The following is a 14,920-nucleotide window of genomic DNA, read 5'->3' as shown; positions in this document are numbered from 1 at the left end:
AAAAACAAAACAAAAACATTACTTAGTTTTCTAAAATATACATGATTTACATGAGATTTTCATCATGTAGTATCATTAAATAAAGGATGTGCTTTTCCGAGAGCTTCTTGCTAAGCCTGATGGGAGTCAACTGAAGTCTTCATTGTTTTTTGATCTGACATCAAATGAGACCACACATTTATACCACTGGGCTGCCTTTGGCTCACCATGTGCAAGACAGAGTAAATATCCTTTAGAGAAAAAGAGATTTTCAAGTTTTTAATTAATAGGTCAAAATGGAAATTTAATAGTATTCATTAGACGAGTAGTCCCAAAATATCAAATAAATAAAGCATAGAATTTGTAGTACACTTATTTTTTTTCTACAAATATAATATAAACATTTATACACACTACTTAAATCCATAAAAAGAGTGAAACTTGAAAAGTTTGCTTACTACGATATTGTCACTCGTGATTCTTCTGGTACTAAAATAGCGATGTGCATATTTCTATTCATATTAGTGTATGTTTTTTATAAATACAGATGGTCTAAATTGTTTTCAAGTATTAATGTTATCCAGAGAATAAAAAGAAAATGTTTTTGACAAGGGTGTGTTGTATAGAAGAGTCCTATAGATGATTAACCATCTAAATATATGCTATAAAGGGAGAATTTTTATCCCTTTTTATATATTCTTATTTATTTGAAAATAGCAAAGATTATCTTAATCATCAAATTAATAAAGAAACCAGTGTTTAAATGCTGCATACATTGCGGTTTGGAAATTCTTTCTTAGAGATTTCCTGTTATTTTCAGTCTGTGCTTCAGTCAATAATTGTTAACAAAAGGATAATGTAATTGTCTGAGTAATTGTGTAATGTGATCTTCAGAGAAAGATTAGGCCTCTGTTGTTGTTTAGATGAAGCATCAGAAAGCTTCAATTTCTTTCATGGGCCACTGAAGTTTATCTCATGGAATTGGCATATTTTCTGGGCAATGTTTTGATCTTTTTAAGTCTTGTATTTTCCGGCTTGGAAATAATGTCAGTGAAATAGTGTCAGTTAATATTCTTACATGCAGTTAACTAATATTCCTAGAGTGTTTAAAATGCACTCTGTGGCAGGCAAGAATTACTTTGGATAAATAGCAAAAGTTACAAATTCTATAGTCAAAGTTCCTGAGTGTGAGAATAAATAAGTAAACAATGACCTAATAAAATGAATGCCACCTTTGGATAACTTTAATGCCTAACACAGAAGATGAAAAGTGTATTTTTCATTTGCAATTTACATTTCAATTACACGCAGGACTTCTTGGAAATGACTGTGGAGAATATGTACAAGTGAATACCTCTTCCAAACATTTCCTCCTGAAGTGCCAACCCAAATCAGGACAATGTGGTGTCCCTGTCTGTTGCACCTCACCTACTCTGGGGGCTGCAGAGCCCATGCCCTCCACAATCCTCCCCCAGTTGACATTTCTGTTTGAAGAATTTGGATATTAATGTACTGTGAATGTAGTTCAATACATTTTCCTACACTTCTTTTTTGCTATAGGTTAAAGGTATGTCCAGGTCTGGCCTTTCGAAGAGTTATGACTTCTCTTATATTCATGTCAATTCATATTAAAAATTGATTGGGCTAGTTCTGTTCTTTCTTCCAATAAATGACAACCCAAGAAGAAGCAATTTGAAAAGCAGACACCCAGGAAGTAAAAGAGTATGCTGTTTGTATGATAAACTTCTCTATCTCAGCATTATAGAGACATTACTGCTAAAACGAAGTCTGGCATTGTTTTCTCATGGCTGAGTGAGTGGCAGACCCTGGGGAGAACATTCCAGAGTTCTCATCTTGTAACTTTTCTCCTTTTGTCATTCTGCATAATTGCTGTCACCCAGGTAAAGCTGGATTGTTTCTTCCATGGCAAATTCTCTCCCACACGACCCTTTGACCTTCAGGCAGCAAGAGCAGCAGGGCTTCACAATTCTGAAGAAAATAACTACTTGAAGAGGAAGTGCTTTGGAGTAAATGATGCCTCTAAATTAGAAACTTAAAGAACTGCTTTTTTGCCACAAACTGTGACTCCTGGGAATATTTGCCTAAAATTAACAAAAAATACGACATCTGAAGAACTGAGGTGCTTAATCAGGTGAACAATCTAAGCACAAATTTGAATACAGTTGGGATGATTTCTTAATTATATGTAGAATTCTGATAAATACATAAGCAGCTTGTGTTTTGTCAACAGACATTAGAATGAGTTATGAGCTCATGTTAGTTCTCCAATTCTTTCACGTTATATACCCAGAATAAGTGCTTAAGTAATTGTCCTTAACAATGCTAACATGGAAAAATGTGTTAATTTGATCAGTAGGTATCTTATAAAAGACTGTTTTTGGTGATTGTTTTTAGCTTTAACGTCTGCCAAGAGGTTAAGCTCATTTTCTTGGCAAAAAATGGCTGTAAATCGCCCCCTCAGATTTTTTTTTCAGCTCTCAGGGGAAAAAAAAAGCAATTTGATGTTCACTGTGGAGGCACATTCTCCTTAAAATCACTCCAGAAAAGACCAATGCATAATAATTCATTGTGGTACAAATTTGTTAATTTGATCTGATTAGTTCCTATATTAATTTGGTGATTTAGTCCTTCAAACTATTGGTATATTGATTCTATTTTAATTGAGACCTTAATTTAATTATTCAATTATTCCAGTTTTAATTAGCAGAGTAAAACTGTAGGGTATTAGCTCAGTAATTGTACTATATTTGGTAATCTTTGATAAAGAGACTGTTTGACAAACTTTATTTTTTGATATCTGTTTAAAAAAAAAGTTTTTATTTCAAAATATGTTGATAGCGAAAAAAAACAAACAAATGAAAAAACACACACAAAAAAACCCAAACAAAAAACGTACAGAGACTTATTATCAGGACAATTCGCAAACCTTTTTAGGTATAGTTTCATTTTCAGATTTCAATCCCTCACTCCTCATTCTATATGATGCCTTTTTTTATGCATAAAATCTGTATTTCACAGAACATCATCTTTTGCAGTCAGATTTCTCAGTTTTTTGATTGGTTTAAATCCAAATGTAGATTAGGACATACGGAATGTCCCTTTAAGGCTTATAACCTTAAGGACAGCAACGATTCTGACTCCTACTACGTTAGGAAATATTACTTTTCTGAAAGAGTGATCAAGCACTGGAATGGGCTGCTCAGGGAGGTGGTGGAATCACTGACCCTGGAGGTGTTCAAGGAACGCTTGGATTCTGTGTTGAGGGATGTGGTTTAGTGAGAACTATTGGTGATACATGGATGGTTGGACTGGATGATCTTGTAGGTCTTTTCTAACCTCGGTGTTTCTGTGATTCTGTGTGTGATTCCTGGTTATCTACATGACTAAATGCTTTCAGTATTTTATTTTTCTACTCTCCCATGTCATGATTCTTCAGAAGGAACTCAAATATTTTAAGCAGTCAGTTAGAAAGCAAGAAATTATGCATCATATACACTAGAACCATGACTTTATCTCCTTTTGTTTCTCCATTCCTGTACTTTTATACAGAGTCTTAAATTTATCAGTGGTTTTAAAGATCATGCAAAGAGAAACACTCTCCATAGAGAAGCTGAGAAATACAAGTATGTATCCAAGTTTTAATTTAAAAAGTTAAATTAAGGATGTTGTATCTGAGATGTTGTATCTGACCATATTACATGGTGACCATACATTTCTAAGCACTGTCATTCTCTTTCTACCTCAGACTACTTTTTCTTATTTGCCTGTGGCTGGCTGCTGTTTGATCAGTCCTATACTACACTAGTAAGATGTGCTGATGGTAGAATATGGCCAAGGCCTTGGCATGCCCAGCAGAAGTCACCTTGAGGACCACGACTGTCAGTCCAATGCATAAAACTATGGAATAAAGCACATCTGACATACTTGACATATTGCGTGCTTTTTTTTTTTGTTGCAGTGTAGGCAAAAACTGTGAGGGGAATGAATGAATGCATCCTGAAATCCAAGGGAGTAAACAAAACTGTAATATAACTTGCTATTCTTTTGATAGCTATTAGATAGTCCTGCATTTCTATAGATTCTATAGCAGCCAAAGCTTTTTTCTAGAAGTATAACTTTTTTCCCCTTCAGTTTCTGTAAAGTATAAACCATCAGTTTCCAAACAGTTTAAGCAAATGTAAACAGATCTGATTTTCAGGAAGACAAAAATTCCTTAAGGTATAAACAGTAACATGGACAGCACTGCACATTTACTTAGAAGGTGAAGGAGAATGAAAGACTAGAATTTTGATATTATTTGTTTTTAAATATCACAATTGTTGACATTTCTTTTAGGACATAGAAGCAGCATTTATAGAATTTCCTATTTTACTCTGAGAGTTATGAACCAATTGGAGGAAAGGTTTTTTTTCCTTCTCCTCCTTCTCCTTCTCCTTCTCCTTCTCCTTCTCCTTCTCCTTCTCCTTCTCCTTCTCCTTCTCCTTCTCCTTCTCCTTCTCCTTCTCCTTCTCCTTCTCCTTCTCCTTCTCCTTCTCCTTCTCCTTCTCCTTCTCCTTCTCCTTCTTCTCTTTCTTTTTCCTTTTACTTTCCTTTTTGTTTTCCACTCTTCATTGTACTGAATAAAACATAAAATTCACAAAACCTGACCTCTCCATTGACTCGACTAGATCAAAGACAGTCTGCTTCGAGGGCAGTTAAAGTCCTGGGTATGTCCTTTGAAGGTTGAATTATTGCAAATGATGTCATTGTGGAAAAGGGGCAATTAGCTTGGATGATCAGTGGGTAGTGACTATTGCCATTGCTATATAGTTTGGATTTACAAGCAGCAAGGTTCAAACACTTCACACCCTTCACTGCAGAAATGAACTGTGTAGAGAACTCAGTGGTCTAAAACCCAGTACAAGCCTACATTTTTCTATCTGTCAAAAGATTTCAGAAGTAATTCATTGTTACAGCTCCCTGGAGTGAGAGTCTGCTTGTCCATCTGATTTTCCTGACTGAGTGCTTTAAACATTCTCTGAGGAGAAAACTGTTCTAATCTTATTTCCAAAGCATAATAGTGAAGAGAGGAAGTGTGAAACCATTTGGAGTACTTCTTCCCTGCTGTCATATTTTATCACTACTCTGGTGTTTTGTTCATGAGTAGCTCTTGATTGCAGACTTCATAGTCAGTATTATTTCTAGGTGCTGGCTGGGGTACCTCTGAAAGATTTCTAGATTTCAGAAATCAGACATGCAATAATTTTTATTATCAAATAATTATTATTATTAATAAATAATAAATAAATAATACATTATTATTTCAAATAAAGTGAAACAAAATACTCTTAGGAGTGTAAGTAAGTCAGATGCCAGACTGCATTGCAGAGTGAGATCAGGATTTTTCTGATGCAATTTTTGTGGAAAAGAAAGGAAGGAGACAAACTCTTTGGCAGTGTCTGTTGTTGTAGTACAAGAGGAAATGACTTCAAGTTAGAAGAGTGAAGATTTAGATTGGATGTAGTGAAGAAGGGTTTTTTGATTCTGTTTTTTTGTTTGTTTGTTTGTTTTGTTTTGCTTTGTTTTGTTTTGTTTTGTGTCGTTCATGTTAAGAGTAGTGAAACACTGGCACAGATTGCCAAGAGATGTGGTGGCTGCACCATGAAGGCAATCAAGGTGAAGCTGGATTGGGTTCTGAAAGACCTGATTGAGCTCTAGATGTCCCTGTTCATTGCAGGGCACTTGGACTAGACACCTGTAAAGGCCTCCTCCAACTCAAATGTTTACATGGTTCTGTGATTCTGGGACTGACAGAAAGGTTCAACTCCTACTGCCATACCACCGACATCTGCCTCTGATGTTGTGTGCCAGTGATATTCTACAGTAGGAGACACAGCTTTCAGAGCAGCACTATATTTCTGCTTACCTCACTAGGGGAAAAATTTAAAGTAGGCTATCCTCATCAGCTGATGAAGCTTAATTTTATGAAATACAGAGAGAAGTCGTCTTGCTCAACTGGCAGATTTTTGCAATTTTTTCCCTGCTCTGCCTAAAATGACCTTCATATCTGTTTTCTTTTTGTTCAGGTTATATTGGATATTGCCTATGGGAAATCAGCTTGCCCAGTGCAAAATGCAGTCAAACTGATTATTGTAAAAAAGCTACCAAATGTAAGATACTCTGTGCTGTGATTCATAGGAGCTTTTAATCACTTTTCTCTATGCTATTATTACAGAATTCTTCCTGACTGATTTGCATTTTGATGATGTACCTCTGCTGTGTATTAAGTGATGTACCAACACACATTATTAGAGTGTATCTTTCAGGAGTAATGGTCCACCAGAGCTATATAAAACAATTGAATGTGTATTAGCTGAATAAAGCCAGATGGCATCATCTCATTCTGTGTCAAATTTTCTGAATGAATTAACTTTCTATTTGTACTTTGTCCATCACAGAAAAGTGAATAAAAACAACCTTTTTTAAAATTATTGTTATTTTTTTCCTATTACCTTGTGTTTTGCTTTTCTTTTAAATGTTGTTTCCATGTACATCAGCCAAAGAAACTGGGTAACTGTGTGAGCCTGCAGGCAGATGCAACTCCTATCGTTACCCCAAGCAACCTCCAGATGTAAGTATGGATTTTGCCTGAAAATTAGGGAAATGAGAAAGGTAATAGGGGGACCAGAGATGAAATATACCAAGAACCCCCCAGCTGAGATAATCATCCCTGCCTGTGCATAAAGGTGACATTCTTCTTGTCAATAAATTACCACCTTAATCCTTAGCAACAGGGTTGCTTTAATCAATTCTGTAGGATTTCCACCAGGGCACAACAAACATGTTGATTCAAGACTTGCTAATAAAATTACTCGTTAATTCAACATTAATTAAATTGTAATGTGAATAATAATTTCTCTTCTGTAAATATCATTTCATTTTGTAATGTAAATGGAGAAGAAGAACAGCTGAGGATAAAAAGTGATGCTCTAATGAATCTTAGGAAGAGAGAATGGCTTTTTGGCAGTTCTATCTGTCGGGAGGGTAACAAACTGTAACATTATGCTCTCTAACCTTATTAAGCAGAATGCTGTGAAGAAAAAACTGCATTGTTCTTTTTAAAAAAATAGTGTAAAATTTTTTTAAAGGAACTGTGTTATACTATCAAAGAAAAGGTTACTAAGCACATCACTGAAATATTTATATTTTTTAATAATTATGAATACAATATCAATAATCAATTTTCTTTTTGTTCCGGTAGGAGGGATTTTGTATACTTCAATGTTGTCAGGCTCCATGTGTGAAAAATTAAATGAATAAAAAAAAATTACATTGATTTAGGTAGCAGAATATCAACTTAGGAAAGAAAGGTGGAAAGTGACTTTCATTGTCTGAAAATTAAAAGAATAATTGGATTTGAGTGTACATTTTTGCCTTTACCATATTGCTATTGGGCCAAGATAGTCACCTGGAATGAGGGACAGCCAAATTCAACATATATTTATCTAAAAATTGATCTTATTTATCTCATCAAATGTCTTAACTGACATTTCATTTTCTGGGGCTGGAATAGGCTGCTCAGAGAAGTTGTGGATATCTAATCTCTGGAGGGGGACCAGCCAGCATAGGGCTCTGGGCAACCTGATGTAGTGCCTGATTTAATGGTTGCCATCCTGCCCACCAGGTGTTGGAAGTAGGTAATTTTAAGATCTCTTCCCATCCAAGCCTCTCTGTGATTCTGTGATATATTTCCGTATGAAACAGTGGAACTAGTGAACTGTCATTTACTAATGCAGTACTGGTTTGTCAAAATTGTGTGGAGGTCTAAAATTTTGGATCCTATAAATACTCAGTCCACAGAGAGATATTTTACTGATCGCTTTGGCAGACTAGCTAAAAATAAATGCTGGATACAAAATTCTAAGTAGTAATTGAAAATGTACCATCAGAGTGTATCATTCGCACTGCATGATGCTGAAGTATTCGTATATAAAACTGACCCTGTCAGCTTAATAAAGTATTCAGACTTAGTACAAGAAAATATTCATGTTGTCTTCCCTGTCTTCTCTTTCTCTTTCTTTTGTAAACACCCAAATTTATTAATTTAACCTGTGTAAACAGTCACCAGTGCTAGATAAACCTTCACTGATGCCGAGGTGTATTATCATTGTCAGTCCAACAGTAAGAGTGGGAAACGGCATCTTTCTCTGAGCTGTTATTTTGTTCTTTATATCTGGGAGATATGCCTTATTATGAAGGAGGTTACAATTTTTTAGTGATTTCTGAACTCCTCAGTGTTCAACACAGCTTGACTGCTCATTCCCTATGGACTGTAATACTAGTACATGCCTTGAAAATATAAAATTTAACCTCTTCTCTTTACAGTTATCAAAGAACTTTGCTATAGAAATGTTACCCATTATTTCTTGTTCTAAAACAAGGAACTTAAAGGGAGAAATTAAAAAAATGAGTGGCAGAGTAACTCAACAAAGATACCAAGCTAAGCATCCAGACTGTAGAATTCTTTGGTCTAAGAAGCAGCCTTAGACCACGTTACCTTTTTTTTCTAAAAATAACGGATTTGAACTTTATTTCAAGACAAACCATCAGTGATGGTTAAAGGGCACTGGAAGAAAAGAAAAAACACTGAAGAATAGCAAAGCCATGACTGACTACAGAAAAGGAAGGGAAAGACCTTTTTTCTCCCAGCTGCAAGCTACTTGCTTGCTGTGACTTTCAATAACACTTACTTATGACCCTGTCAGCTTTTAACTTTCACTTTTTTATTTTTAAAAGAACAGATAAATAACAGATATTACTCAGCTCTTGATTTGGCTTTTTCAATAAGATGTGAGAGTTAAACTCTGCTGCTGCTATAAGTGCAATTGAAAACCATCAGCTTAAGTAATAAAATAAATCAGGTGGGAGCAGAAGAGGAAACTTTATTTTTTATTAACCTTTTATTAACATTAATACTCTGCAGTAGGAGATTCACACAGTGTATGTAGAGAAACACATTTAAGAATAAAGAACTTTTGCTTACACAGGAAAAGGTTAGAACTTACTTAAGAACTTGAAGTGTCTCCCAGGATTTGTCTTCAAATAAAATTTCTAGTCAAGCCTATATGAGTTTCCTTGGCAAAAGTCTGGAACAAATCCAGAAGGAAATGTGTAAAACCAAACTTGTCTTTCTGGAAATCTCTACTTTTCTGTCACCTGATGCTGTGGCTTCCTGACCTCCACAGATTCTGTAGGTGTTTGCTCTACATTTCCCCAGATTCAGCCATCAGGTTTTCTTTACATACGTATACAGTATTACATCTGTTTGGATAGTAAGTGTACAAAACTGGAAGGAAATCTCTCAGTTTACAGCTTTCATATAAGGGATCTGTGGACTTTGTGTCTTGTCACGGTTATTAGATATGTTAATGATTTTTATGCTAAATGCAAAATGCAGTAAATTTTCTAGGAATAGTCATGATAGTTTAAGGCAAAAAATTTCATGTGGTCTTTAAGTAGTAGGCTATAAAATCAGATGGTAATTACTGTCTTCATATAAACCAATGACTTCTGGACATTTCATATTTTTTGTTTTGTTTTTTGCAGTCAACAGTGGCAGCACTTATTTGTTAGTTGCAGTACGCCATAAAGTTTCAAGCTCTTTTTGACAGTCACAGAGAAAGAATAAAGAAAAAGTTGGTCTTCTCAGGCAGGAAAAGGACTTGAATCTGAACTATCTTACCCTGCAGTGTAAAAGTACTTGTCTTCCCTTTATGCCCACTCCCTTTTATAATAGTGTTTTTCAAAAGAATATGAGGGATCTTTTCATTAGGAGTGAAATTCAGATTTGAAGGAAGGTGCACTGCTTAGAAACATGATCAATAATAAATGGATCAACTGAGGCAATGGTAGTGTGAGCACCATGGACACCTTCCCGCTATTTCATGACTGTGAGATAGCAAGAAACTAAAGATGTCTTGTGTCTATCCTGGCTCCTGGTTTCAAGGGAGAGAAGCCAAATGTGTGTTAGAAATGAGAAAATTGTACTGATAATTTTAAAAATTAGAATCACAAAATGTCCTCTGTAAAGCATGCTGCTCTTTAGAGTAGAAGGTGCATAGAACATAAAGCTAATTCATTAACCTCACTTTCCTTGTTCATCAGTTAGATTTTGGCATCTATACAGTTAAATGGCTACATTTTAGGAGCATTTCTCTCCAATGTTTTTATAAATGACCTGGATGCAGGACTTGAATGTATGCTAAGGAAGATTTGCTGACTCCCTCAAAGGTGGAGAGGCCTTGAAGAGAGAACTTGACAAAGGATGGCTGGGCAATCAACAACCGTATAAAGATTAGCAAAAGCAAGTGCTGAATTCTGCACCTGGGACTAGCAGATCCTGGCTACATGTACATACTGTGGAATGAGAGGCTGAAGAGCAGCCTCACAGAAAAGGATCTGGAGGTTTTGGTTGATAGCATGTTGAACCTCTGCTATCAGTGTGTCTTAGCATCCAAAAAGCCAACAGTGTCCTGAGGTACACCGTGCCCAGCACTGCCAGCTAGGTGAGGAAAGAGGCTGTCTTGCTCTACGCTGCACTGGTGAGGCCTCACCTCAAGCACAGCATGTAGGTTTGGGCACCATGATATAAAGACATAAAGTTATTAAAGAGTGTCCAAAAGAAGGCAACCAAACTGTTGGTTTTAACAGAAAAGAGGCTTGTGTTAGCTAAAGGCAGGACTAGAAAAAGAGAATGGCAAATTCTCTCAATTTAACTGGTGTGGTTTATTTATAATTAGGCACAGCTGATATGTTTTAGATTACATATGCTTTTTGTAGCAATTGTGAACCTCAAGGTAAATCAGAGTAATCTGGGGGAAGGCTATTTCTACATACACTGAGAAAGGTTTCATGTTTTTAGAGTTGTTCATGTGAAATGGGCTCTACCACCAAAGTTTTCTAAACTCAGAGCTGCTTAAGCTAGTTGATTGCTTGTCTCCATATTGATTAGAGCAAATATACGCAAATTTTATGCCGTGTATATATTAATGTAGCTGCTGTATTTATGACTGAATTGCTCTAGCTCCAGAAGGACAAGGTAAGTTGCTTTAGAAATTTTGTTTGGATATGTCATATTTGTGTTCTTGATTATGGAGTTCTCTTGATGAAGGATTATCTTGCATTTTTCACATTTTTTCCTAGTAAAGTAAGGTAGGTTATACTAGAGCAAGGCTGAAAACAACAAAAAAGTAATTGTAGGAAAGCCAAACACATCTAGTTTTAGTTGCTTGTGCACTTTTAGTATCACTAGAAAGTCAATAGCTATTTAAGTATTCTTCTCAGTTTCTGCTTGTTGTAACAACGTCATGTGTTAATCCTTTGCTGAAACCACATTTCCTGTTAGTAACTATGCAATATTAACTGCATAGCAGGGAGAGTTGAAGAAGTTTGGAATGATCTGATTCAGAAGACTATTAACTGCTGAAACCTGTGCTAGTATCTTAGTACATCTAATTTAATAGATCTAACTTTACTTATCGGAAATTAAATTGTGCATCAGAAAAAAATGCCCATCTAGAGCCAGTTTCAGATGGATTATAGGTTTGATGATTATGGTATTGACTTTTTCTAATTACCTGATGGAGGAGAAAAACTACGTGGCAACTATGAATGATGCAGAACCTGAATGGTGTCCCTGCCAACCTGAATTAAGTTGTGTGGTTGCACTCTGGCTGGATTGAGTCTATGCATCTACTTCTTACAAAAACACATAAAAAATTATCCAGTCTTTTCTTCTGGTAGCTGTTTTGTTAGGATATCCATTAGGTTGCCCTACTCTTTGGGAATAAATGTCTCTAATCTATTTTGTATCATACATAGACAGGAAGTCTGTTAAATGGCATGTAAGCTCAATTTGCCAAACTGTCTTGAAAAATGAAGAGGCTCCAATTAGGTGACACAATATTCAGACAGTCTGACATGCTGGTGGGCGTTTTTCAGACAACCTGCATGCTGATGGTTGCTTTTCTATATTGATGCTTCCTTAAAGCAAAACAAAACCTTTCATTCACCTGATGCTGGCTGCTCAGCAAATCAAACAGAAAAAGATCAAGGGTTAAAGAGAGGAAAGGCTGTACTTAAGACCAGACAGACTGAAGATCAGTGTGGTAAGAAAGATCAGGAAAATTCTGTGACAGCTATTTAGGAAACATGAGCCTGGAGAATGAAAGAGCTTTTTTAGGAACAAACTTCATCTTATTTGTCACTACTTTTGTGGAATTAAACCTGATTGTAATTATGATTCCTGGCCATATATCTTTATCCAAAAATTTGTGATAAATTGCTTTCTGACAATAAAAACATGTTAGTTATATGACTGGATATCACTTCACATACTGCCAATGACATGAATTTGTAAGATAACTTTGTTTAAGAAGAATTAAAAAGCAATTTATTTGTAATGTTCATCCTGTCTAAATATACATTAGAGGCACACGATTTGCAGATGTACTATACAAGTTGTTATATATTCTTTCTTTTTCAATATTGCTGCACATACTATTACTTATTCATAAACACTTTTCAACTATAATTTTAGAAATTCCTGATGTTCCAAAGAGAACTGATATCCATTGCTTAAGCATTCAGAGCTTTTTTTGTTGTTGTTGTTTTTCCCACAGTAACTCTGTATTATTTTGCTTTATTATTTTCTTCTTATCTTCTTGGTGTGATGAAATAACCATGAGATACACATATACCCATGGAAACTGGCCAGAGAAGAAGTGCTCTTACACAGGCCAGGGTTCAGATTCAGACTCACAGGTATTAGCTGGAAGCTTGTAAACATTTCTCACTGTTTCTTGGCCATAAATGGTGGGAAATCTCTTGAGATTAGTGTTTCTTATGGGGTGACTGACTGTTTGGTCTGAAATCCTGTTAGAGTAATTCTTCTCACATGATTGCTGTCATCTTCAGTATAGAGAAGGAAAATGCATATCCGTTCCTGTCATAGTCATGGGGATACATCAGCTCAGCAACCCCTTGCTGGCATTTGGAACAGTTGGATGTGAGGTTCAGTTTCCCCATCTCTAATTTAGGCTAGATGAAATCAATTGAAATTGTACTTTATCTCTAGAAATGAGAAAATTGGTATGCCATATATGCCATACATTTTCATTTTTTTTTGTTTTTGTTTTTTTTTCTTTATTGCAGGTTGTATGCAAAATATGAAAAGGAACATTAGCTTAAATACGTTAAATTATAGATGCTGGAAACACAGAGACAGTGGTGTGCTTACTACTCTTTCAGTGAATGTTCTTTAAATTAGACAGCATTCTTCTTTCTGAGTGAATGGTGGCTGCCTAGATGCAAAATATGATTTCCATATTGGAGACTGTACAACTGGGAACTGAAAGGGCAGCAAGATTAATGAGATTTAGAGATTGTTTATACTACCTAACTACTCTAACTCACATTCCATAATAAAAAGAAAGGGGTGTTGAAAGACCAAAGCTAGTTTTTTTTTCTATCTAGTGTGTCCTGAGGTTGGTATAGCACTTCAGTGGAGAACAAAAACCAAATGAAATTCAGAGGCTGTGACGAAGTCTTTGTTTTTACATTCAATATACATTTTATAAAGGTTCCTATTTCTTTTTCTTTTTCTTTTTTTTTTTTAACCTTTTCTTACAAATTTTAAATTCCCGTTTACTGGAAGTGAATTAGAGATATGACTTCTCTTTTACAGTCTATGACAGCATAAAAACTGTTTCAGTTTTACAGCTCCACATCCCCAAGGAGCCTTGAGGCTGAGCATTTAGACTGCTTAACAGTACGGTTTTTAGATAACATGGCTACATAGTATCTCTATGATTACAATGACTTTTCCTTAAGAAAATGTAATGGAAGTCTTGGCTAATGTAGTTGCCTTGCTACAACATATATATTATTTAATAAGGTTACTATTGTTAGAGTTTAAACCTGAATGGAATGTTTTAAAATTATTGCATATATTATAAGTATGCCTTATATAACAGCATGTATGTGTACGTGCATAAATACTTTCAAAATTAGAAAAAGAATGATTCTGATTAGCAGAACTTCACTTAAGTTATTTTATAATGTACGCTGAAAATCTCTATTTATCCTCCTTCAAGAAGCTGTTCTGTTAAGAGCAAGTGTAAGGAAGCTTTGTCTCCTGATTAAATATTTATGTGGGTCTGGCTGTTAGGTCACGTTCTATAATAGATTTTATAACTTGGCTATTAAATTGCAATTCAGCTATCAAACATTTTTTGTAATACACCTATTGGTATTTGTGGCAGAAAATCATAAATGCTTAATAAATTAGATCTATTATATAGGATTATGACACAGTCAAGAGAGCTGAGGAGGGTTAGTGAAGAGATACTTGGCTTTTAATGTATGATTCAAGTCCTAACTTAATCAGTAATTGTAGCAAACACTGTAGTTTCTGCACAGATTGTTCATAGTGGATAACTGCGTTATTGAAGCATTTAAGTCTTTGCATGAGAGACAGAAAAGTGAAAGTTACCCTACTGAAGCTTATGCTTTTTTTTTAATTTTTTTTTTTCCCAGTATATTTTTAGCTTAGGATTGAGACAGTTCATCAACATTTTTCCTCCAGTGAATTCATGTTGTCATAAATTAAAAATAACCTCAGTGACTATTCTTTTCCTTAGAGATAATCATATGGCATCAGTTCCAAGGTAAAAGCATTTTTCTTTTAATCCATAAAAGGTTCAAAAACAATACATTTTGTGCACACACTAGCTCTTAAAGCTGCATCAGTATCTTTTGAGGACGCAGTACTCTTAATTGCCTTCTGAGTGAATATAAGCTGCAGGATTTGGGTGCTCCAGAATGGTTTCCTCTGTATCTTGCAAGGATCAGCATCCCAAATAATTATTTTTATAACACTGAG

This window comes from Lagopus muta, chromosome 4 (genome assembly GCF_023343835.1).
Source record: "Lagopus muta isolate bLagMut1 chromosome 4, bLagMut1 primary, whole genome shotgun sequence".
NCBI lineage: Eukaryota > Metazoa > Chordata > Aves > Galliformes > Phasianidae > Lagopus > Lagopus muta.
Note: the sequence above shows the minus strand (reverse complement) of the source record.